Source organism: Humulus lupulus, chromosome X (assembly GCF_963169125.1).
Source record: "Humulus lupulus chromosome X, drHumLupu1.1, whole genome shotgun sequence".
Lineage (NCBI taxonomy): Eukaryota > Viridiplantae > Streptophyta > Magnoliopsida > Rosales > Cannabaceae > Humulus > Humulus lupulus.
In genome coordinates, this window is record NC_084802.1 from 229,004,034 (window position 1) to 229,026,715 (window position 22,682).

The 22,682-nt window shown below is 44.0% G+C and overlaps 1 long non-coding RNA gene across 1 annotated transcript; it reads right to left on the bottom strand.

Annotated features, from left to right (window-relative positions):
* Positions 1-211: 211 nt before the first annotated feature.
* LOC133805977 (uncharacterized) lies at positions 212-15,135 on the bottom strand. The gene is made up of 2 exons (XR_009879019.1): positions 15,069-15,135; positions 212-447 (listed from the first exon to the last, which is right to left on the bottom strand). It is a non-coding gene; the product is annotated as an uncharacterized LOC133805977 (long non-coding RNA).
* Between the last annotated feature and the right edge of the window lie 7,547 nt (positions 15,136-22,682).

The window sequence follows — 22,682 nt, forward strand, 5'->3', positions numbered from 1 at the left end:
AATACTTATAAATTTGTGTTATACTGCACTTTAGTATAACACTTTTTTTGTGTTATAACACATTTTTTGTGTTATACTATACTTTAGTATAACACATTATTTGTGTTATACTACACTTTAGTATAACACATGTGTTATATTAGCTCAGAGAAACATAATCTTTTTCTACTTACACAAAACTAGGAAAACAAATATGAAAGTTGAAGCCAAATAAGGTAACATAAATAGATTTTTATTAATTACTCAAATGTAATTACAATATTTAGTCTACTAGTCTAGGCTTAAGAAATCATATTACAACATAATTTATGCCCAATTCAGATTCCTTTATCACTAAATACAAAACAAGAAATATACACAAAAATTAGTGAAATACATTCTTCCATTCTAAAGGCCTCAACTACAAATGTTGTCAAGAATTGCTCCAAAGAAATCATCTCAATATACCTGCACATTGTAAAAAAAAAATCCTTTTATTATTAAGAACATAAGACTTAAGCTAGTTTCCACCTGTAAGCATATAAAGTTTAAATTAGTTATATGAACTAGTTTATATACCTAACTAAACTGCCATATAGCCAATTCCTTATTAGTGATTCATTGAGAACCATCACATATTTTAATTAACATATGAAATATATGGAATGGATGCAACTTATAGTTTAGTCCCTTCATGTTGATTGCAACTTATAGTTTAGTCCCTTCACTTATCTTTTTTATTCTCTCTTTTCAATCTGAATATGATTCAAACCACTTGTAAAAAAATGTGACTGATATTAATTGTATATTTATATAAATAATTTTTACACAAACATAATTCATTATATGTATAATTTCATTGAATTTCCTGTAACACAAGTATAGGAGCCAAAAAAGGGAAACACCATAGTTTTCATGCCCAAAACATAAGAAACACAAGTATCAGATTAAAAGTAAACAATGAATTGATGAATCAAAATAAATTCAAAGAGAAAAGCAGAGGCTACAAAACTAAATGGGTCAGTTTCTAAGTTGAAAAAAATTCTGATACAGGGAGCTATGTCCCTTGACATGGGAAGACTATTCACATGATATGGCATTGGAATTTTCTCTTATGTGGTAACTTTTTTGACTACCACTTAATTGTTTATATTTCTAATGATAATATATTCATATTATTTATACTAATAAGATTACTAATGAATGAAAACATGAACAGGTCCCAATATATATAGCAGAGAACAAAATGAATAAGATTACTAGAGAAATCAAAATTGTTGTCCAAGCTCTGGGAAAGACCTGTAACCAGTTGAAAAATCATTCTGTTAACAAGACATGATTCACTTCTGAAAGCACTAGTTGTTAATATTATTTAGTTATGTTAGTTTGTCTGCTGAAGAGTTTGTTATATGGTAGTTAGTTTCATAACTACCCCCTCTGTACTACTCATTCTCTATATAAATAAAGCTCTTGACTAACTCTCTTTAATGAGTTCAATTTAGGCACCGTGAAAGCTGAGAAAAAAAACTGGTCCATGCACTATTTTACCAATCCCAGGAAACATCATTTCATTGTCATGACAAGAATCAAATTGAGGTTTTGCTGATCAAACTATTAAATTTGGTTATAGTTACAAGACAGGAGTACCTGTGTGGTGCTGCGAGCAACCCCGTCCCATTTGTTGTAAGTGTTTCTGCTGTTTTCTTTCCATACTCCAAAATCCATACTACAAAAAAAAAAGAGAAACTGTCCAACTCGTGTTCCTGACTTTTCCAATTTCAAAACAAGAAAAAATGCAAACAAAAAAAAAAAAAAAAAAAAGCAAAAGCTCACCCCACTGCTGGCATTTTGATCCATCTTGCCAAGAGTTTTTCCTGTGTTGTATTCCATTCCTGCATTTAAACATTATGCAAAAAAAAAAAGTATACATTTGAATTTGTCAACATTAAAAACAACTCTCATACGTTAATGGCTCACAGACATTATACCATGTAATAAGCAATGGCTCATCGAGGTTATTCTTGACATTAACAAAAACATTCCAATTGGTAGTGACGTTGAGAATCGGTCCTGGAAACTGCCCCTTTATCCCAATAACCTAGAATAATGAAACAGCCAATGTCATTTTATCACTAGCCTCAAATGTTTAAGTCTTACACAGTAAAATACTGGAGCAAAAGGAGATAAACAGAGACTTAAAAGGTAATGCTGCTCAAAATGAAGTAAAAAGCCAGATTAATTTCTCGTACTCTTTAAAAAACAGTACACATAATCAAGTTGCCGACACACCTAAATAACCAACAAAAAAAAGAAAACATACCCATGAAAGGAAAATTATTCAAGCAGACAAAAATACTATATATTATAAAGGATAAATAAAAATGAATTTATTATCTTCAATATGTAACATTTTTTTAAGCAAGTTAAATAATCTAACTGCATTATGTTTTCTATACTATGACGGAGAAAGATAAGAAAGAACAAGGGATGGAAATAGAGAACCAACTCAAATTCCATAGTAAAACTAAAGGTGTACCTTCAATGTTATTCTCATGTATGAAAAGTTAGAATATGATATTATACATAAAGCATTATTATACAAAAACCTGGCTGTTAGAAAGGAGAAGGGTCAATAAAAACCTGCCTAAGTTCATACGCCACGACAGAACCTCTTCCAGCCCTTCTTTCAAGCTTCTAGGGTTGTAATTCAACTCTACTTTGGCCTTCTCACAGGAATATGCCCACCAATGCCTTCATCACTAGCCAACTAAGCTACTTATTTCCTTGAAACATACCCCCAAAAATTCTTCAGTAGAGAACCTACAGCCTATCAAAATTTCTTTGAAAATAAACAATTGCATTGATAACAGTTCTTTCTATCCAAACAACATGGTAATAAGACTTTCAACAGTCTAAAATCCTGCTTGGACAAACTAAGTTATCTAGCATAAATATTCAGAGTACAACTCTCAACCAAAATGATATTTTAACAATGATTCAAGGCTAGTAAAAAGATTATACAGAAGTAGGTCCCTGTTTTTTTTTTTACAATATATAATGCACCAAGTAAACTTTCTACCAAAAACTTACCAAAAACCATTAAAAATTTTACACTGTGCTAATCTTCTTTGCTTATATGAACAACATCCAGAGTGTTGACCCAAGATTTGGCCAACTGACATAGAGTCAAAATGCGATTGATATGAATGAATGTATAGAGAAGAACATATGGAAAAAACAGTAAATCACACAAGAATTTTTATAGTGGTTCGGCCCCAGGATCTGTTAATGTCCTACGTCCACTTAGACTGATATTGATATGAGAATCAGAAGAGTGATCAAAGAACTAGGGTTCAATGAGTTTCACTAACCTCTGAAGAACAATACAAGTTTACTAGGAGAATTACTATAGTTTCGAATGATTCAAAAGCCAAAAGTCCCTCCCTTGAGCTATCCCTTGCTATTTATAGGCTCAAGGGGGATTACAAAAGATTGTTACAGATATTCTCCCCTGAATAATCGGGTACTCAGGAGATTGAGTGAGATAAATTCGGGATTACAAAGATCTTCCCATAAATGTTGCCTTGTACACGGAACCATTGACCAGACTGGTCGCGGGTAAGACGGGCTTACCCTGCTTCTACTGTGTCCTCTGGTCGATACTCTGGCAGACGCTTCCAGGTGTCAGCCACGTGTCCAGGGATTACTTTCCACGTCATCAATGCTAATTTATTGGATAACATTTTCCCCCCAAAGTTTATTTACTACGAACAGTAAATAAACTTTTGAATGAACGACTCTTCGGTAACCCCACCTGACGTGTCAGAACCCTTCGTGTGTTCTTGAAAAAAGCAACCCACTTCTGTCTAATCATGCCTTTTCAGTTCCCCAGAAACGATTTCGACGGCCATCCCGTTTCCCCATACTTTGAAAAAGGAAAACTAATGATTACACTTTTTTAATATCAGAGACAAACTTATATAAGACCTTCAAAGCCTCCTTTTTCTTTTTACGCACGCCACTGTTTTTGCAAGAAACCCTAAAAACCAGAGTTTTAAACTTCCCCGGAGACCGTTTTCCTGCACTTCCAAGACTCAGACCGTGAGCTCCTTGATCTCCGAAGACCTTTCTTCCACCTCCAAGATCACTCTTCTTGGTAAGTTTTCGAAATCCCATGCTTCTAATTTCTCGTGGAGCATGCTTCTGATGGTGGACTGTTTAAGTTTTTCTGTTTCTGGTTTAAGGTGCTTGTAGACAGAATGTTTTGTAGGCAAAGTAGAGTTACGAGTTAGTTTAAAATCCAGGATCATGCTTTTTAGGACGTAAAATCGAAGTAAAATTTCGATCTTTAAGCCAGTTGAAAAATAAATTTTTCCCGCCCTAAGGGGAGTTGAAAAACCTTTTCCAGAAAAACTTTTTACTTTCACCCTTTGATCCATTTTTCAAACTGTTCGTGTAGAAAGATTTAACTTTTTGTTAGAATGTTGTTGTACAAAAGCCTAACTTTTATACTCGACCAGCGTTATTCTAAAAAGCCTTTTAAAGTTCTATATCCTCACCTCCCCATTCTTCTGTTTGCAGACTTTAATGCCAGATTTGTGGGGAGGTGAAAGACCCATCGACGACGACCTTCTCGCCCAACTGCTCGAGGGAGAAGAACAACCAGCTGACCGTGTCCACGAGATTCCTTTCTCACGATCCTTTTCCAGACCCCATCCTTCCTCTTCAATGGCCCGCTCCAAGTCTACTGGAAAGAAAAGACCTGAGTCCGAAAGCAACCCAAATTCTCCTACCCAGCCTGATCTGCAGGCTAGGGTTCCCTCGACCAGTGGTCGAGAAAATCTTGCTCCTGACCCTAATATCCAAACTAGGGCTCTCCCTCGCCATCGGAATCCGCCTGATGTCGAGTGGTATACTTCCCCAGCCAGTCTAGTGACCCCTCGAATGGTCGCTAACTGCTTCAGGAAATTCCCCTTCACGGGGGTTACTATTGTACGTCCTACCGCAGACCAGAGGGCTAACCTCCCAGGAGGTGCAAACAGCGCTTGGTCCCGGTATCATATTGAGGCGGGAGCTTACCTCCCTCTTCATCCCTTTTTTGTGGGGGTGGCCAATTATTTTGGTGTCGCCCCCTTCCAAATAACTCCAAATGGATATAGGATGCTGGCCGCACTCTATATCCTGTATAAACTTAACAAATGGCCAAAACCTTCACCCCACGAGGTCAACTATCTTTTTGACCTTAAATCTAACCCACAGCACAACGGGACGGGCTTCTTCCACTTCTGCCACCAGGAGACCGGCCGGACATTCTTGAGTGGCACTACCCATATATCAAACGTGGGGCACTACAATGAGGAGTATTTCCTTACTCCAGACATAACCAGCAACAACTTGGCCTTCACTCGAGGAGGTAGGAGCTTGTCTTTGACTGGTCGATACTTTAACCTAAGATGTTTCCTTTCATTTTTCTTAAACTGTAATCTGTTTTTCAGGCCCTTGGTTACGTCCGACCCCAACACCAGACATGGTGTTGAGGTCCAACACTCTGGCCAGGACGTCTGACGCAGAAAAAAGTGTCAAGACCCTAATAACTGAAACAAACTTGAGGCTGTCTGGCCTCCTGGCTCCTCGCCATGAAACTAGAGGGTCCGTGGTGGACGAAGCCACTACTGAGGGGGTTCCCGAGCAGCAACCTCCTGTGCCTCCTCGGAGAAGGAGGCCAACGGGGGTTACAATCAGGGAACCCACGGGTAGCCCTTCCGCAGAAAGGCCTTCTGTTCCCCAAGGCAAGGGGAAACAAAAGGCCAAAGAGCCTATTGTTGACTTGGGAGAATCCTCTGACGATAATGGTAAAGTTATTTCGCTTTTAAATGGTTTGTCAATTCCCTGTCACTTGTTTGACGGGGATGGTAACTTTACATATGCTCCAAATCTAGGGCCAGACTTCTTCATGCCAGATAATGAGTATATGACTAATAGAGTCAATAGTGTAGCGACCAGTAGTTGTAGCTCGGGTATTTACTTTGTTACCTCCTTTCAGTTGTATAACATACTTTCACCTGCCTCTTTTCTTATTAACTTGCTGTGTTTACCTACATGCAGATATGTCTACTCCCAACATCTTCGACATGTACCAGGCCGAGGATGAAGAGGAGGTTCCTCAACTCCAACGGAAGCCTAAGAAGAGAACTGGTGAATCCAGCCGTGGCCCTCCAGCCAAGAAGGGCCGAACAGAAGACCTTCCCCAGGACGCGCCAACTGGGCAAAGTCCCGCGCCAACAGGGCAAACTTCTACCCCTCCTCCAGTTCTTTCCGAGCAGCAGACCACCCCTGCCCCGTCGAATCCTCCAGCCGCGCCTGCCAGAGAGCAGCTTACTCGTGAAGAAGCTCTTGGGGCCAAACTTATGAGCCGTGCCATTCGATCTGCCAGGGATTGTCTCGATTGCATCGGCAAAGGCGACCGTGTTAGGGCTGCAATGGTCGAAGCTGAAGACATGCCAATCGACCAGATCCTGAACAGGACTCTGAACGAAATCTCCAGCGTAAGTACTTCTTTGTATTTCAAGCTTTAGTATTTTAGTCCTCATGATAAGTTCTAACTCCTTTTTGCTTTATTTACAGGCCTTGCTGTCTGCCACTACTGCTCGTACCCGAGCCCAGGCTTACCTCGAGCAGGCTAAGGCAAAGGCCATCGAGAGGTATCAGGTGAAGGTGGCCGAGGAGCTTTTAGCTGCTGAGGCTAGGCATGCCAAGGAGTTGGAGGCCATGGTCCGAGAGAGGGATGCGGCAGTGACTAAGCTGTCAGAGGCTGAAGCTGCGAAGAATGCAGCAGTCAAGTTGAGGCAGGAGTATCGAGATTTCAACCAAGCCCATCTTCGCAAAATCAAGCATTTGGGAGAGGTACTCAAGTCCAAGGATGATGCTATTGTCACTCTCGGGGGCAAGGTGAAGCAGTTGGAGCTTGACAACTCCAAGAATCTGAGGACGACACTCCGATGTTTCTACAATTTCTGGAAACATAATCAGGGTGCTGACTTTAGTTACCTTTCAGAGGAAGTCAGAACTGCGGAGTTGGCTCAATGCGCAGCCCAACTGGCCGAAGAGGAGGCAAGAGCTGCAATCCCCGCCTCTCCAAGCGTCGCTGGTGTGGAAGAAGAAGAAGTTGTCGAGGACGCGACCAACCAGGATGCTGCCCAGGACCCTCCGGCCTCGAATGCCTCTTAAAATTTTTTCTTATATTTTTTCTTTCTTTTTGGATATATGACCCACGGGTCGTGATGTAAAGACAATAGTTTCTTTTTTAAACTTTGCTGCACGGGCAGTAAATCTTTTTTCTTTTACTTGAATAGTTACATCCAAGCAGCGATGCTTGCGGTGTAAAAGCTTAAATCTTGATGCTATAATATCTTTACTTATTATAATATTTGTCCGAATGACTGAACTTAGCATAGTACTTTGGCATGATTTAACAATACCTAAATTTTGAAAAATACTCTAAGTACTGTAGCATGCTTTCACTCATTTTGTTCATGTGTTTACATACCTTGAGAGTATGCTTTGCTATCGATGTGCCTTATATGCCCCCCAAGTGATCGAGGAGCTTTAGGCCCTTGGTCACTTGCCTTGACCATGGCCTGTTCGAACATTCCTGTTCGTGCAAAAAATGATACTTGTAATACAGCAAAACAACACACGTAATGAACAAATACTTGCAAATGTAAATTCACAATGGTTGGCAAGAATGACTGGCTGCGCACAGTCCCTTATAATCTCGTATTAAAAATGGACGAAACATGTCTTTACGAGTGATTCTATAATAGAACCTTACATATACGAGCAATCAGCCATATAACGCGGCTAATCCTCTTTGCAAAACTTGTAAAAAATTGAAAATCTTTACACAAGCCAGTCCTTTAAAAAGGACTGTTTATTGATAATACTTGCGCAGGTGTTCTCCATTCCAATAGCGTGGAACGAGATCTCTGTTTAAGCGTGCAAGTTTGTATGTGCCTGGGTGAAGGACTTCTTCAATCTGGTAAGGTCCCTCCCAATTAGGTCTGAGCACTCCAGCAGTGGGGTCGCGGGTATTTAAGAAAACTCGTCGTAGCACTAAGTCACCGACGTTGAATTTTCTTTCTTTAACTTTGGAGTTAAAGTACCGGGCGACTTTTTGCTGGTAAGCAGCAACTCGGAGTTGAGATTTCTCTCGCATCTCGTCGATTAAGTCTAAGGAGTCCATCATTAGCTGGCTGTTCTGATCCTGGTCGTAAGTTAAGCGCCGATGTGAGGGGGGATCTAACTCGACAGGCAACATGGCCTCATATCCATAGGCTAAGGAAAATGGGGTATGGCCTGTTGCTGTTCGGTGGGACGTTCTATACGACCATAGGACTTCAGGCAGCTGCTCTAGCCATGCTCCTTTAGCTTCTTCAAGTCTTTTCTTCAGGGTGTCTTTAAGAGTTTTGTTCACGGCTTCGACTTGCCCATTCGCCTGGGGGTGTGCGACGGAAGAAAAGCTTTTAATAACTCCATGCCTTTCGCAGAAATTGGTGAATGAGTCGCTGTCAAACTGGGTCCCGTTGTCTGAAACTATCTTCCTGGGCAGACCATACCGGCATACAATGTTCTTGATGACGAAGTCAAGAACTTTCTTGGTCGTGATGGTTGCGAGTGGTTCAGCTTCAGCCCATTTGGTGAAGTAATCAACTGCCACAACTGCGTACTTTACTCCGCCTTTCCCTGTAGGCAGGGATCCAATCAAATCTATCCCCCATACTACGAAAGGCCACGGGCTCTGCATCTGTTTTAGTTCATTTGGAGATGCTCGTGGAATCTTGGAGAACCTTTGACATTTGTCGCATCTTCGTACATACTCCATCGAATCCTCGTTCATTGTTGGCCAGAAGTAGCCTTGCGTTAGAATCTTTTTCGCCAAACTTTGCCCCCCAGCGTGATCCCCGCAGAAGTCTTCATGCACCTCCTTCATGAGTTCCTTAGCTTTTTCTGGTGTAACGCACCTGAGTAGTGGCATTGAATATCCTCTTCGGTACATAACACCATCGACCAGTATGTACCTAGCGGCTCGCCTTTGCAGAGTTCTGGCTTTGTTTCTATCTGCTGGCAGTGTACCATTCGTCAGATACTCCAAGTAAGGCACCATCCATGTATCTTCTAGACGAATCTCCATATTGGCTTCAGCCGCTTCTATGCTCGGCTTATTCAGTCTTTCTACTGGAACTATGTTCAAGGTGTCTGCATCCTTTGCGCTCGCGAGTTTAGCCAGGGCGTCTGCATTCGAATTCTGGTCTTGCGGAATTTGCTGGAGGGTGTACTTTGTAAACTGGGCTAGCAAATCCTTCGCTTTACTCAGGTAGGCCATCATCTTTAAGCCTCGTGCTTGGTATTCTCCCAGGACTTGATTCACGACTAGCTGCGAGTCACTGTAAATATCAAGCGTCTTTATGCTCATATCTTTGGCCATTCTTAATCCAGCGAGGAGTGCTTCGTATTCTGCTTCATTGTTTGACGCGGTGAAGTCGAACCTGATTGCGCAGTGAAATCGATGCCCTTCCGGCGTTATCAATATCACTCCCGCTCCAGCGTGGGATTCGTTGGATGAACCATCCGTGAATAGCTTCCACGAAGGAGTTTTGTCTTGAGGCATGGGCGCTTCAGGCCGTTCGCACTGCTCACTGTCTGGGAGTTCGGTGAATTCCGCAACAAGATTGGCCAAAACTTGTCCCTTTATTGCTGCTCGCGGTGAATAAGTTATATCGAACTGCCCTAGTTCGACCGCCCATTTTAACAATCGCCCAGCCGCTTCAGGTTTTTGGAGGACTTGCCGAAGGGGCTGGTCGGTTAGAACTGTGATTGGATGGGCTTGGAAGTAAGGATGCAACTTCCTGGAGGCTAGTATTAAGCAATATGCTAACCTTTCGATTGGCGGATATCTTAATTCTGCACCGATCAGCCTCTTGCTGACATAGTAGACTGCTTTATGTACGCCTTCATCTTCCCGTACAAGTACCGCACTAGCAGCAACGTCAGTAATCGCCAGATAAATAAACAAAGTTACTCCTTCGATCGGTTTTGACAAGATGGGAGGTTGCGCCATATCAGCTTTCAAGGCCTGGAATGCTCGCTCGCAGTCTCCCGTCCATTCAAACTTCTTATTGCCCCTGAGTAGATTGAAGAAAGGGACACATTTGTCAGTTGATTTCGAGATGAATCTACTTAGGGCAGCGATCCTTCCGGTCAAACTTTGTACATCCTTGATCCTCTCCAGCGACTTCATGTCGATCAGGGCTTTTATCTTGTCAGGGTTGGCCTCGATTCCTCTTGAATTTACTATAAACCCCAAAAATTTCCCTGATCCGACTCCAAAGGAACATTTGAGGGGATTCAACTTCATCTGGTACTTGTTTAACACATCAAAGCACTCTTGTAGATCCCTCACATATCCTTCTGCCTTCTTAGACTTTACCAGCATGTCATCCACATATACCTCCATGTTTGCACCGATCAGCTCTTTAAACATGTGGTTGACTAGCCGTTGGTAAGTCGCACCTGCGTTTTTCAGTCCGAAGGGCATGACTTTGTAACAGTATAAGCCTGTATCGGTCCGAAAGCTGGTGTGATCCTCGTCAGGGGGATGCATGCTAATCTGGTTGTAGCCTGAATATGCATCCATGAACGAGAGGATCTCATGTCCTGCAGTCGCATCGACCAGCTGGTCGATCCTTGGGAGTGGGAAGCAGTCTTTTGGGCAGGCTTTATTGAGGTCTGTAAAATCCACACAGGTCCGCCATTTGCCGTTGGGCTTGGGGACCAGCACCGGATTTGAGACCCACGATGGATAGAACACCACCCTGATAAACCCATTCTCCTTAAGTCTTTCGACTTCTTCCTTCAAGGCTCTTGATCTATCTTTATCAAGCAGCCTTCTCTTTTGTTGCATGGGTGGAAAAGTTGTATCTATGTTCAAGACGTGGCTGATTACCGCAGGATCTATCCCCACCATGTCTTTGTGCGACCAGGCGAAAACTTCCTGATTCTTTCGCAAGAATTCCACCAGTGCATGCTTCGTGGTAGGCTCTAAGTTTTTCCCAACCTTCACGACTCTAGTCGGGTCTTTTTTGTAGAGTTGGACCTCCTCCAGGTCCTCGACGGGTCCAACATTCTCTTCAAAATCCCCAAAGCGAGGATCCAAATCTCCATCCTCACTTTGGGCAACACCCTATTTGGTGACCTCATCACCTGATTGGGCTTGCGTATCTACTGCCATCTGCAATCGGTCTGGGGTAGTGCTCCTCGACGTTCCACTTTTCGCCTTTGTGATCGAGGCGTTGTAGCACTCCCTAGCTTCCCTTTGGTTTCCTAAAACGCGTCCTACCCCCGCGTCTGTTGGGAACTTCATGGCTAGGTACCACATAGAGATGACGGCCCGTAGATCAACCAGTATGGGCCTTCCGATAATGGCGTTGTACGCCGAAGGACAATCGACCACTACAAAAGTGGCGAGTAATGTCCTTGTTGTAGGCGTTGTACCCGTCGTTACTGGAAGTTTGATCATTCCAGCTGGGGCGAGTCCTTCTCCAGAGAAGCCGTATATCGTTTGATTGCAGGGCTCCAAGTCCTTTACGGACAATTTCATGCGTTCCAGTGTTGACTTATACAGGATGTTCACTGAACTTCCTATATCGACTAGTACCCTCTTCAGCATCATATTGGCCATCTGGATGTCCACGACCAGCAGATCGAAATGTGGGAACCGGACGTGCTGGGCATCGCCATCAGAGAAGGTTATCTTACCCTCCTCTGACCGAGCCTTTTTTGGTGCACGGTCCTCCACAGTCATCATCTCGATGTCCTGGTCGTGGCGCAGAGTCCGAGCATATCGCTCTCTGGCCTTTCCACTATTTCCCACGAGGTGCGGACCTCCACAGATGGTTAAGAGTGTTCCAGCCACGGGGGCAGGCTGTAATGGTGGCGAGCGTTGGCGTGTGGACGCCTGCTCGTTGCCACCTGGAGCTTCTCGTTGGGAATTTCCCGAGGCCCGTATGTACCTTCTCAAGTGTCCTTGTCTAATAAGGAACTCGATTTCTTCTTTTAACTGGTTGCATTCGTTAGTGTCATGTCCGTAGTCGTTATGATAACGACAGAACTTGGTAGTATCTCTTTTCGAAATGTCCTTTCGAATGGGTCCAGGTTTCTTGTAAGGCACACTAGAGCTTGTGGCCTGGTAAACCTCTCCCCGAGACTCTAAGAGGGCAGTGTAATTAGTGAACCTAGGTTCATAACGATTACCCTTGGCTCGTTTGTTGTCGAAGGTGGAAGGCTCGTTATACGGCCGTTTTCCACCATTCTTACCATTACCGTTGCCGTTTCCGTTGCCTTTGCCGTTTCCATTAGGTTTGGAACCATTGGCGGCTTTGGCGGGTTCGGTGGCCTTCTTACCCTTTTTCGAGGGTTTTCCATCATCAGCAATGGCCTCTTCGAGCTTGATGTAACGATCAGCTCGGTCCAAGAATTCCTAGGTGGTTCTAACTCCTTCCTTTCGAAGACTTTTCCAAAGGGGAGAGCAACGTTTAACCCCTGCGGTAATGGCCATCATCTTGCCTTCGTCTCCTACTGTTTTTGCTCCAGCTGCCGCTCGCATAAAGCGCTGGACATAATCCTTCACTGACTCCCCGTCCTGCTGGCGAATCTCGACTAGCTGGTTTGCTTCGGTTGGGTGCACACGACCCGCATAGAACTGTCCGTAGAACTCCCTTACGAACATCTCCCAGGAAAGAACCACTCCTGCGCTGCTTCAGAAAGTGTTTGGCGGGAACTTAAAGAACCACTCCTGCGCTGCTTCAGAAAGTGTTGCAGGGAAGATCCTGCACCGAGCGTCTTCAGACACTTTCTGAATGTCCATCTGAATCTCAAACTTATTCACATGCGAGACTGGGTCCCCATATCCATCAAAGTTTGGGAGCGTAGGCATCTTGAATTTGCTGGGAGTTTCGGCGTTAGCTATCCTTTGGACGAAAGAGTGCCTTTCCTCCTATCGTGGTCGATGTAAGAAGTCCTTCCTCCGACCAGCTGCTGAACAGCCTGGTTGAGTGCGTCTATCTGGGCTTGCACTGCGGTAGGAATCGCGGTGGCCTCTGTTGCTGGGGGGACGTTCTCGCCGTGCCTCTCGTGACGATCATTGAGTACATCTCTCAGGTCCTCTTCTCTTCTTCGCTGCTCGCTACCACCGAGCCGGTTGAAGACATTATTTTGTTTGGGCTGCCCCCCAGCATCCTGTCTATTTGGTTGGTCATCTTGAGGTACTTGGCTCCTGCTTTTACCTCTTTCTCCATTCCCCCCACCGTCATTTCCCTTGCCTGAGTCAGCCTCATTGTATCCGTGGCCATCTCTGAACCTTGACTGGCTATGGTGAGATCGACTGTTCCCTCGATGCCCGTTTCTGGCTGAACCATCCCGAGCGTTGGAGGGTGGTCTGCGCTGGTCGTGGTGTCCCCGTGCACCATCGTGCCATGGGGGGCCCTGGACCGCAGAGCCTAACTCTGAGTCTCTCCTGTTGCCAGGAGGGTACTGACCTCTGTTCGGTAGGTTCGGCCCATCATCCCTATGGCGTCTAGGGCTGCGAGGCTGATGCTCGACCCTATTCTGCCTCTATTGCGGGGGATTACCCCGAGCAGCTTGGGATGGTGGCTGCACCTCAGGATCCTGTGGGACATCGTCATGGGGCATCTGAGGCTGCTCGGGCCTTTGCAGACTTGAAGGCTGAATCAGTGGGCTCGGATTAGGACCCCTCTGGGGTGGCCCATTCACCGGTTGGTCAGGCTGCGAGGCAAGTGCAGCCTGATTTCTAGCCAACAGCAAGGCTGCCTCTAGGGCTGCCATGGCTTCGTTCTGGCGGCGATCCACCTCCGCCTGCCTTTCGCTCAATTCCGCGCGCTGCCTTTCAATCTCCTGCTGCTGCCGCGCCATAACTTCAGCGGCAGTCTCCTGACTGGCCCTCAGATTAGCCAGCTCTTCCTGCAACGCGCCCAGAGTACTCTTCAGCGTTGCATCGTCCATTTCCTCCTCTTCAAAATCCAGTTGCGGCTCATCTTTCGCTGTGCTTGCAGGAGGAGGAGGAGGTGGCGGGTTTGACAGTGCAGCGGCAGTCGCCTGCCCAGTTTTCTTTCCTGCTTTCGCCATTAGTTTTCTTAACAGCAATAAATCAATCTCTCAACGAAAGCACCAGAATGTTGACCCAAGATTTGGCCAACTGACATAGAGTCAAAATGTGATTGATATGAATGAATGTATAGAGAAGAACGTATGGCAAAAACAGTAAATCACACAAGAATTTTTATAGTGGTTCGGCCCCAGGATCTGGTAATGTCCTACGTCCACTTAGACTGATATTGATATGAGAATCAGAAGAGTGATCAAAGAACTAGGGTTCAATGAGTTTCACTAACCTCTGAAGAACAATACAAGTTTACTAGGAGAATTACTATAGTTTCGAATGATTCAAAAGCCAAAAGTCCCTCCCTTGAGCTATCCCTTGCTATTTATAGGCTCAAGGGGGATTACAAAAGATTGTTACAGATATTCTCCCCTGAATAATCGGGTACTCAGGAGATTGAGTGAGATAAATTCGGGATTACAAAGATCTTCCCATAAATGTTGCCTTGTACACGGAACCATCGACCAGACTGGTCGCGGGTAAGACGGGCTTACCCTGCTTCTACTGTGTCCTCTGGTCGATACTCTGGCAGACGCTTCCAGGTGTCAGCCACGTGTCCAGGGATTACTTGCCACGTCATCAATGCTAATTTATTGGATAACACAGAGCTTCCTGAAATGGCAACCATGCTAAACTAATTGATTTAACTAAATTATATATATATAAGGTCTAGTGCTAAAATTAAAGTATGTGCTATACTTACTAATGGTGACTTTGTACTGTACATGCATTACAGTCTCAGACCCCAAATGAAACTCTAAAAGCTCCAAGCCAAAGTATAAATAGTCAACTAGAAAAAATTGAAGAAAGACATTTTCCCAAGTTAACAGTTAGAAAAAGAATATTAATTACATACCAGCCAGTTATCCATGAAGCAAATGGTGACCATTTTGGGCCAGCAAGCTTGGTACTCCAATAGTCGAGACCCCTAGAAGTAGAAGCAGAACAGAAGCTAGATACTAAAAATCAAACACAAAATTTTGAGTTTACTAAACATTGTTTATAATTAGTCATCCAACATAAAAGTTGAAAATTGCAGCAATGAAAGAAGCTATAAAAAAACAGAGGAAACCAAAGCACATGCATATCTAGAATTATCAAAGGAAGTACAACATCAGAAGAAAACCTAAATGTACCATCAGAATCAAGAGAAATGGTAGACATAACAACATCAAAAAAACTAGAAGCAGAACAGAACAAGTCTGGCTTTCCTTTTCTAGCTAATTACTGTAACAAGCTATGAATTCAATTGTTCACATGCTTAATAGCCACTCTATCAGTACTCTTGCAGTACCCTCAAAACCAAAGTGTTGGAAGTCATAAGACTAATAAAAAATCTAAAAAACAAAATCCACAAATTGAAAAACTGTACAGAAACCAAAAATAAAAAATCTTACTCAAGAAGCGATAATGAGAGGTTGGACTGTCCAAAAGAAAGCTGAATTATCTAAGTTCTATGATATTACTATGAAATGATTCTTAAAATATACATGGTTAAATTAACTAAAAATTATCATGGTTCTTATCATGCATTACTTTTATAGATAAAAAATGTATACAAATTATTTTTATTATACAAAATGTAGAGCACAATATACTGATTGGAATAAAAACCATGATAATATAAATGATTAGTGTCATTGCAGGCCTGTAGTGTAGTGCCAAAGAGATCCTCTAATATAAATAATATATGGTTCTTCTAGTATTATATATCTGTAGTGTAGTGCCAAAGAGATCCTTGGGAGTATATGACACACATCAAAATAGAAAATTGAACGAAATGATACAAAACCCCAGTACCTTAGCAGAGAAAACCTGATCAATATTCGCAAGTACATCAATGGAGCATTCAAAAAGTCCATGCATCAAGTCCTGCTCAAGTTCTTCCGTCTACAACAACAATTATCTAGTTTTAGTTTTGTAGTGATAACTTGATGTATAAATTTATAGCCTGCTAGTACTAGGATAGATCACCAAATACCTTATAACCAGCAGAAAGAGCATAAACAGCTCCAGGCAACAGCACAACCATGTGCTCATTTAAAATGGAAGACTCCTGCATGTAAACAAACCAGTTAATATAACAATGAAGTTAATATAAAGCAGTCAATCTTAAGGTTTGTAACAACAAAATCTATCAGGATAAAAATCCAAATGTGTACCTCATTTAAAGAGGAAGAACGCTAGGAACTTCTGCCAATTCACTATCATAAAGAGACGAGAACCATTGATGAGTCAAGAAAATGTGTATAAAATGTAGAAGACTTGAAAATTTCATAAAAACAAAAACATATAATACATCAAGTAGTAGTGGTAAGGTTGTTACATACAAATACAATGCTAATCTACACTAGAAGCAAAATGGTGGTAAGGTTCAATTTTTGCACCTAATATCTGTTATTTTGTAGCTCAGATGTCCTTGCAATTTCTTGAGTAGTTGGAAGAGGAAAATCGGGACTGTGACTGAAAAAAATCAAAAGGTGGAATGGCTCTGAAAGATCTTCGAGTAGCATTCGGTGAATCTGATAATTGGGGTTCATAAACTGGATTTCTGTTCTTGGGTTGAGTTATGGACAAAGGAGTAACATCTTTCTCTATTGATCTTGCTTAGGGCTCAATGTTGCCCAGTGACAGAATAGGTCCACCCAAACATTTAGCCTACTGAAGCGTATTGATTTTACTTGGTCTGTACGTGTACCGGAAGAACTTTATAGCAAGAATCGGACCCATCCCTGCTGCAACTATGAGCTGTAATAAAAAAAAAAAGTAAAAATAGTTTCTATTAGTATATAAAACTGCAATGCCAACAATGGCCTTGACTTTGACTTCTCTATAATAGAATTTTCAGGTTACCAACGATCAGATGTTGCATCAAATACATCCAGAGAGAGCAACCAATGAGATCTCCTCCATTTCACTTTTTTCATAAGCGTAGGCATGTATGCTGATTACAAATACAACAATTTCCTGGACATCAATCAAGCCAGGAATCAGTATTAGTGGATCAAAAGCAACAACCATCTCTATATTTTGAGCAACCAAAGTTTTGGTCAATGTAATGGTTCTCTAAGTAACATCCAAATTTAAGTTCAAGTTTTGTCGAAGTGCTTAAAACTAAATAATTCAGCAGGCCTGAATATAAAAGAACAAAAGAAGAAAAAATAGTTGTTTAGGAGTTCGACTATTTTAAAAAACACAACTCACATGAAAAAGAGATCTTCCAAACCATCCAGCGAATGTGCTAGGATTCAGAAGTCTGTTCCCAAGAATAAAAAAACAAAGTGAAAATTAGCATTTTAGGTTAGACAGTAAATTCCCATTGGCAATTCTGATGGGAAAAATATCTCAAATAAACATTAAAAATTTGTGGATGCTGCACCACTGTTTCTTCACTAAGATCTTTGTCCAGGACACTGACTAGAACAGGAACACTAGTGTAGAAAACATTATAAGCCATCAAGCTAACATAATTAAAAAGACTAGTCCCTGAGACACCTGAAACAAAAGAGAAGCTGAAAACATGCCAAAGTTAGTACACCAGACATTTAAAAAAGAATAATATACAAGATCAAAAGGAATAATGTTTACATGTCAATTATAAAAGATATAAAAGTTGAAAATAAATGGCATTGTCCAGGAGAACTCACAGGATCAGAGATAATTTCAATTAAGATGTATTAAGACCAGTTAACTATACTAGATAACAGGAGGGTTAATCTGCTAAATCATCAACAATCAATTTCAGGACTCCAAGTGCTCCCCAACAAAACCTTTTAACTCCAGAAAACATAGTGTTGACGCGGTTCTTCGCCAACAGATAATTAAGAAAAGAAGAAAAAGGGATTCGTGCTAATGTTGAACTGAAACAGATATATGATCTTAGAAATGAAAAGGTGGCTAAAGATACGTTTTTTAAGTGGTTCAAAGGTTAAAATCCTTCTACTCCACTAGTCAGTATTATTGCTATATACTAGATATTTGATTACAGGGTCCTTCTTACAAGAGATAATCCAACCCTTATCAACTCCCAGGGTCTCCATATTTATAGGAGAAGGCGCCTGGGAGTTGGTAAGAAGGTCATCCCGTGACCTTCTTACCTATCGTATCAACTCTGTGACATTCATGATTAATACCTAAACCTGACACATAAGTGTGGTCAAATCAATAGGTAATGGGATAATGGGCCGCACGGCCCAACCCAGTCGTGGGTGTCTGAATACGCACGTTCACGCTGCGTGTCCGAGAAGTCAGGGATATATCAGACACGTGATGTCTGATATATGCACGTTTACCTTGTGTGTGTTGACTTTATAAAGGGTCATAGCCTCCAGATCCAGCTCGTACCACGAGCTGGATACTTAACTCGACCTTTGGCCTTCAGAGTCCGGACTCAGTTCTTAGGCAAGCTTGGCGAACCCTTGGGTTACCTCGAGCTAAGGAGGTACGACCTTATGACGGCAGCTCCGATTTTGGGGATGTCCATGAGATAATCATGATTAGGCCGCAGCTCAGCTCGCTAATCAGCCCGTGGGAAAATCAGGGCGTACATCTGCCCCCCAAGCCCCTGCTCGTGGTATACTACGTCGTATAAGGCCACAGTAGGGGCTTTTAGGCTTCCCCATGAACTCTTCACATTCCACATCTTACGCAGGCGCCTGATACGTGGAACATCGTGGTTGGTGACGGTACGTCTTACGAGAACCGCATTTAATGGCCTAGCCTATGCCCAGCCGTCGTTTCAAATTTCGAGTGGAGGGCCTTGGATCCCACATCAGGGCCATCCAACGGCCCTCTATACATGACCCTTCACGTATATAAAAGGGGTGGCCACCCTACGCATGGGCCACCCTTTCATTTGAAATTTCTCAGAACTTCTTTCCTTCTTCTCTCTTCATCTTAGAAGAAAAAGAAACCCTCTTCTTCGCGACCGCCATTCTCAATTGTTCAAGAAGCTCAGGCGTAAGGACTTCTTCAAAGCTTTGGAAGCAAACACTCCGACGAAGCTCCCACCTAGGCGACACCTTTATCCACCTCCCAGCCAAACACTGTAAGTCTCCTGACCATGTGTGTTTTGAAAATATTTTTCACTGTAGCTTAGGTAAATATTTACTGTAGCCACATGCAAGGGTTTACTGGTTTTTGTGGGTGTGAAGGGTGAAAGCCTTTTAGGTTAGGGTATTTTTGCTGTAGGAAAACATTTGGGAGTATGGTTTACAGGATGCATTTTCTGGGGAAAATTTCTGGGTAGAAGTTTTGGTATTTTGGGTGCAAAACAGGGTAGCTTAGGGGACACGCTTCACAGGCGGTTTTGCCTTCCTTGCCTACTGAAACTTTCCCCCCAAGGCAAATTCTATCCTGACCCTCCCGACACACGAATTTTGAGTAATCTGGGATCTGTTGGGAGCACAGACGCGTCTTCATTGAACCGTGTGGTCCCACTCTCCACGGGCTGGGCTTACCTCAGCTTGTGCAAATAACATTTGATTTTTCCTCATGCTTGGGTCGCCTTTTCTGAATTATTTTCCTTTGTTTGCTAGGCGACCAGATGGCACCAAAGAGGAATGCCCCACAGAAAACCGTCGGCAGCTCGGCCTCCCAGCAGGACAAAGGAAAAGCGGTGATGCCTGACTTCCCGATCCCCTGCTTTGGGCCGGCAGTGGAGAAGGAGCTCGAGGTGGCTCCTGATGCATTTTTTGAGGCGGAGAGGATCGTCTCAAAGATTACCGACCAGACAAAGATCAACAAACTATTCCTCTCCCACAACATCGGGCTGGGGAGAGCATCAGTGATTGCTTGACCTCCCGCAGAGGGCGAGCGGAGCTGCGCGCCGCTCGACGAATCATTCGCGGCCTGGAGCAGCGAGCATTTTAAGGCGGGGGCCTTCCTCCAGTTGGATCAGTATTTTGCTGACTTCCTGAATTATGTGAAGTTGGCCCCATTTCAGCTCCCCCCCAACTCTGATCGGTTGTTAGCGAGGTTGAGATATTTATTTTTGAAGCACGAGTGGGAGGTCCCCACTCCAGCGGACATTTTGTACTTCTTCTGCCTCAAGGCCAGCCCGGATCAGCGGGGGCGAGGCGACGGGTTTTACTACTTAACCGGATTTCCCAATACGGCTGCGGTCATCGAGCTTCCCAGCCACCCCAACGACTTCAAGGATCAATTCTTCATGTCGACGGGGTTCAGAAACTGCGAGCTCCACTACTTCAATCGTCCTCGTAAGTGTTTTTTATCCTTAGCTCATGAGTTAAGTGTCGTCTTAGCTCCTCTCGTATCCCTTTCTGACTTAGACTAATCCTGCAGCCATCTTCGCGAAGACAGAGAAATCTGTGACCCTCGGGGCCCAATACGAGACACTGGCGGGCTTGCCCCCCAGTGAGAAAGATTACCGCGTGCTCGTAACAGACGAGACGATGGTGGCCTGCAAGCTGATTTTCCCAAATCAGAATTTGAACCTAAAGAGGCCCTGGGGGATTCCCCCAGCTCGCGACACCAGATCCATCATCGTGGAGGAGGTCGCGGGGGATGAAGATGAGGAGGACGAGGACAACGAAGTTCCCCTCGTGAGGAACAGGAAGCGGGCTTTGGAGGTCGCCCAGAGGACGGGCGAGGAGAGGATCCAATCCGGAGCAGCCGCGAGTCCTTCTGGCCAAGGTAACCCTTACATGTTTAGGAGTCTAGATAGGGCCACAGCAGACCCTCGGCTGGCTAGGTTCAATCCTAGGCATCTCGTCCATTGTCACCGAAGCGATCCGGATCTGAACACAACCCTGCTCCATTGTGTCGACTGGCTTGTGCTAGACAACCAAGATAGCCGGCCTAGGGGTACCGTAGTAGTAGATAACACCCTAGCTTTTAGGTCGATCCTATTCGAGGAGTATGGGACCAACCTTCGGTCATGGCCATCACTTCGGAGGGGTACCGTAGCTCTGGGGCTTAGGCAATATGTAGAGGAATCTAGCCCTGAGTCAGCCTCGGACCCAGAACTTGTGCCAGCTCGGGAAGTAATCAACTTAGATTCTTCTTCTAGCTCGGGGGGTAGGATTCCCTTTAGTATACATATACTTGAATTTGTCTCATTACCCCTTTGTTTTTGTTTCTGCATGATTGCTAACTCTCGTACTAACCATGTTTTTGTTTTGACAAAAGAGATGTCTCAGCTCGAGGAGAGCTTGTGAGGTGCGTTCTTCGGGGGTAATCCCCCAACAGGGGCCGCCGGGCCAAGAATGAAGAGGCTCCGGACGTCCAAGCATGCCGCTGGAACCCCCGCCAAGTCTCCTGCAAAGGAGAAGGAGCAAGCCCCAGCCACCCAGGTCATGGGAGCGATTCCTCCTGCTGCAGGGGGAAGCAACATGCCTCCACCCCCTCCGCGAGCTCCGACCGCCGCCTGGGACGCAGGAACGGAGCTCGGGACTTTGACGATTGTACCCTCCGAGGTACGCATCCCAGTCAATCCCCAGGACCTGGGGAAGATCCCCGAGGCCTTCCGGGGAACGGTGTATGAGTCAGCGAATTATGCCGTCAGCCATATATACAAGTTCACCGAGAAGGAGCTTCGGGCCATCGAGACAATGAGCCCGGTGGGAGTGCTGGAGTCTTCACTAGGCATGGCCATGACGGTAAGCTAACTAACCTTTTTGTGGTTTTTATCATTACATTTTGCCCTATTTTTTCTCTCTTTTTTCTAAGGAAATTATCTTTTCACCTTCGCAGAGCGCCGTTGCCCTTCACCGGAGCATCGCCAGGACCAAAACTCAGTTCGAGGACATGAGGAGCGAGCACCAGACTACCCTGCAGGCGGCTAAGGATGCCTTGGCGGCCTCGCAGGTCGAGTTGGAAAAAACCCGCTCAAAGGTCCAAGAGCTCGAGACCTCCCTCGCCACCTCGCAGACAAACCTAGATGCTGCGAAGGCTGAGGCTCAGGCCGCCCGGGCCGCCCTAGAGGCCGAGCAGAAAACTTTGGAAAAGTCCCTGGAAGACCTGTTCTACCATTGCTGGGCTTACAATCCAGACGCTGACTTCTCCTTCCTGTCAGCGAGCCTTTGGGAGCGCTTGCTGGTGAAGTTCCAAGCTCGCCTTGATAAAGAAGCGCCCTCCAAGGCTGAGGAAGGCTCTGGCGCAGCTGAGCAAGGCGAGACGGCGACCTCCAAGGGGCCACCTGGCAGAGCTTAGGGCGTTTCTTCTCTTGTGCCCTTCACTATTTTTTAATATTTTTTGTGTAACCTTTGCATGAGGTGCTTCCACCTCGAGACAATTTGATTCAACGCTTTTAATTGATCCTCTTTCTTGTCCTTATGCATTTTGGTTACAATTTTTTGAAAATCTTAGTTCGCGTTAATCTTTTATCCATATCTCAAGCTCTTTAGGAAGAACAACGATCAATAGATTTAAATCAACTTCTGAGTTTTATGACCCGGCTATGACCAGGAACTTAATTCGAAAACTTAGTTCACGTTAACTTTTATCCATA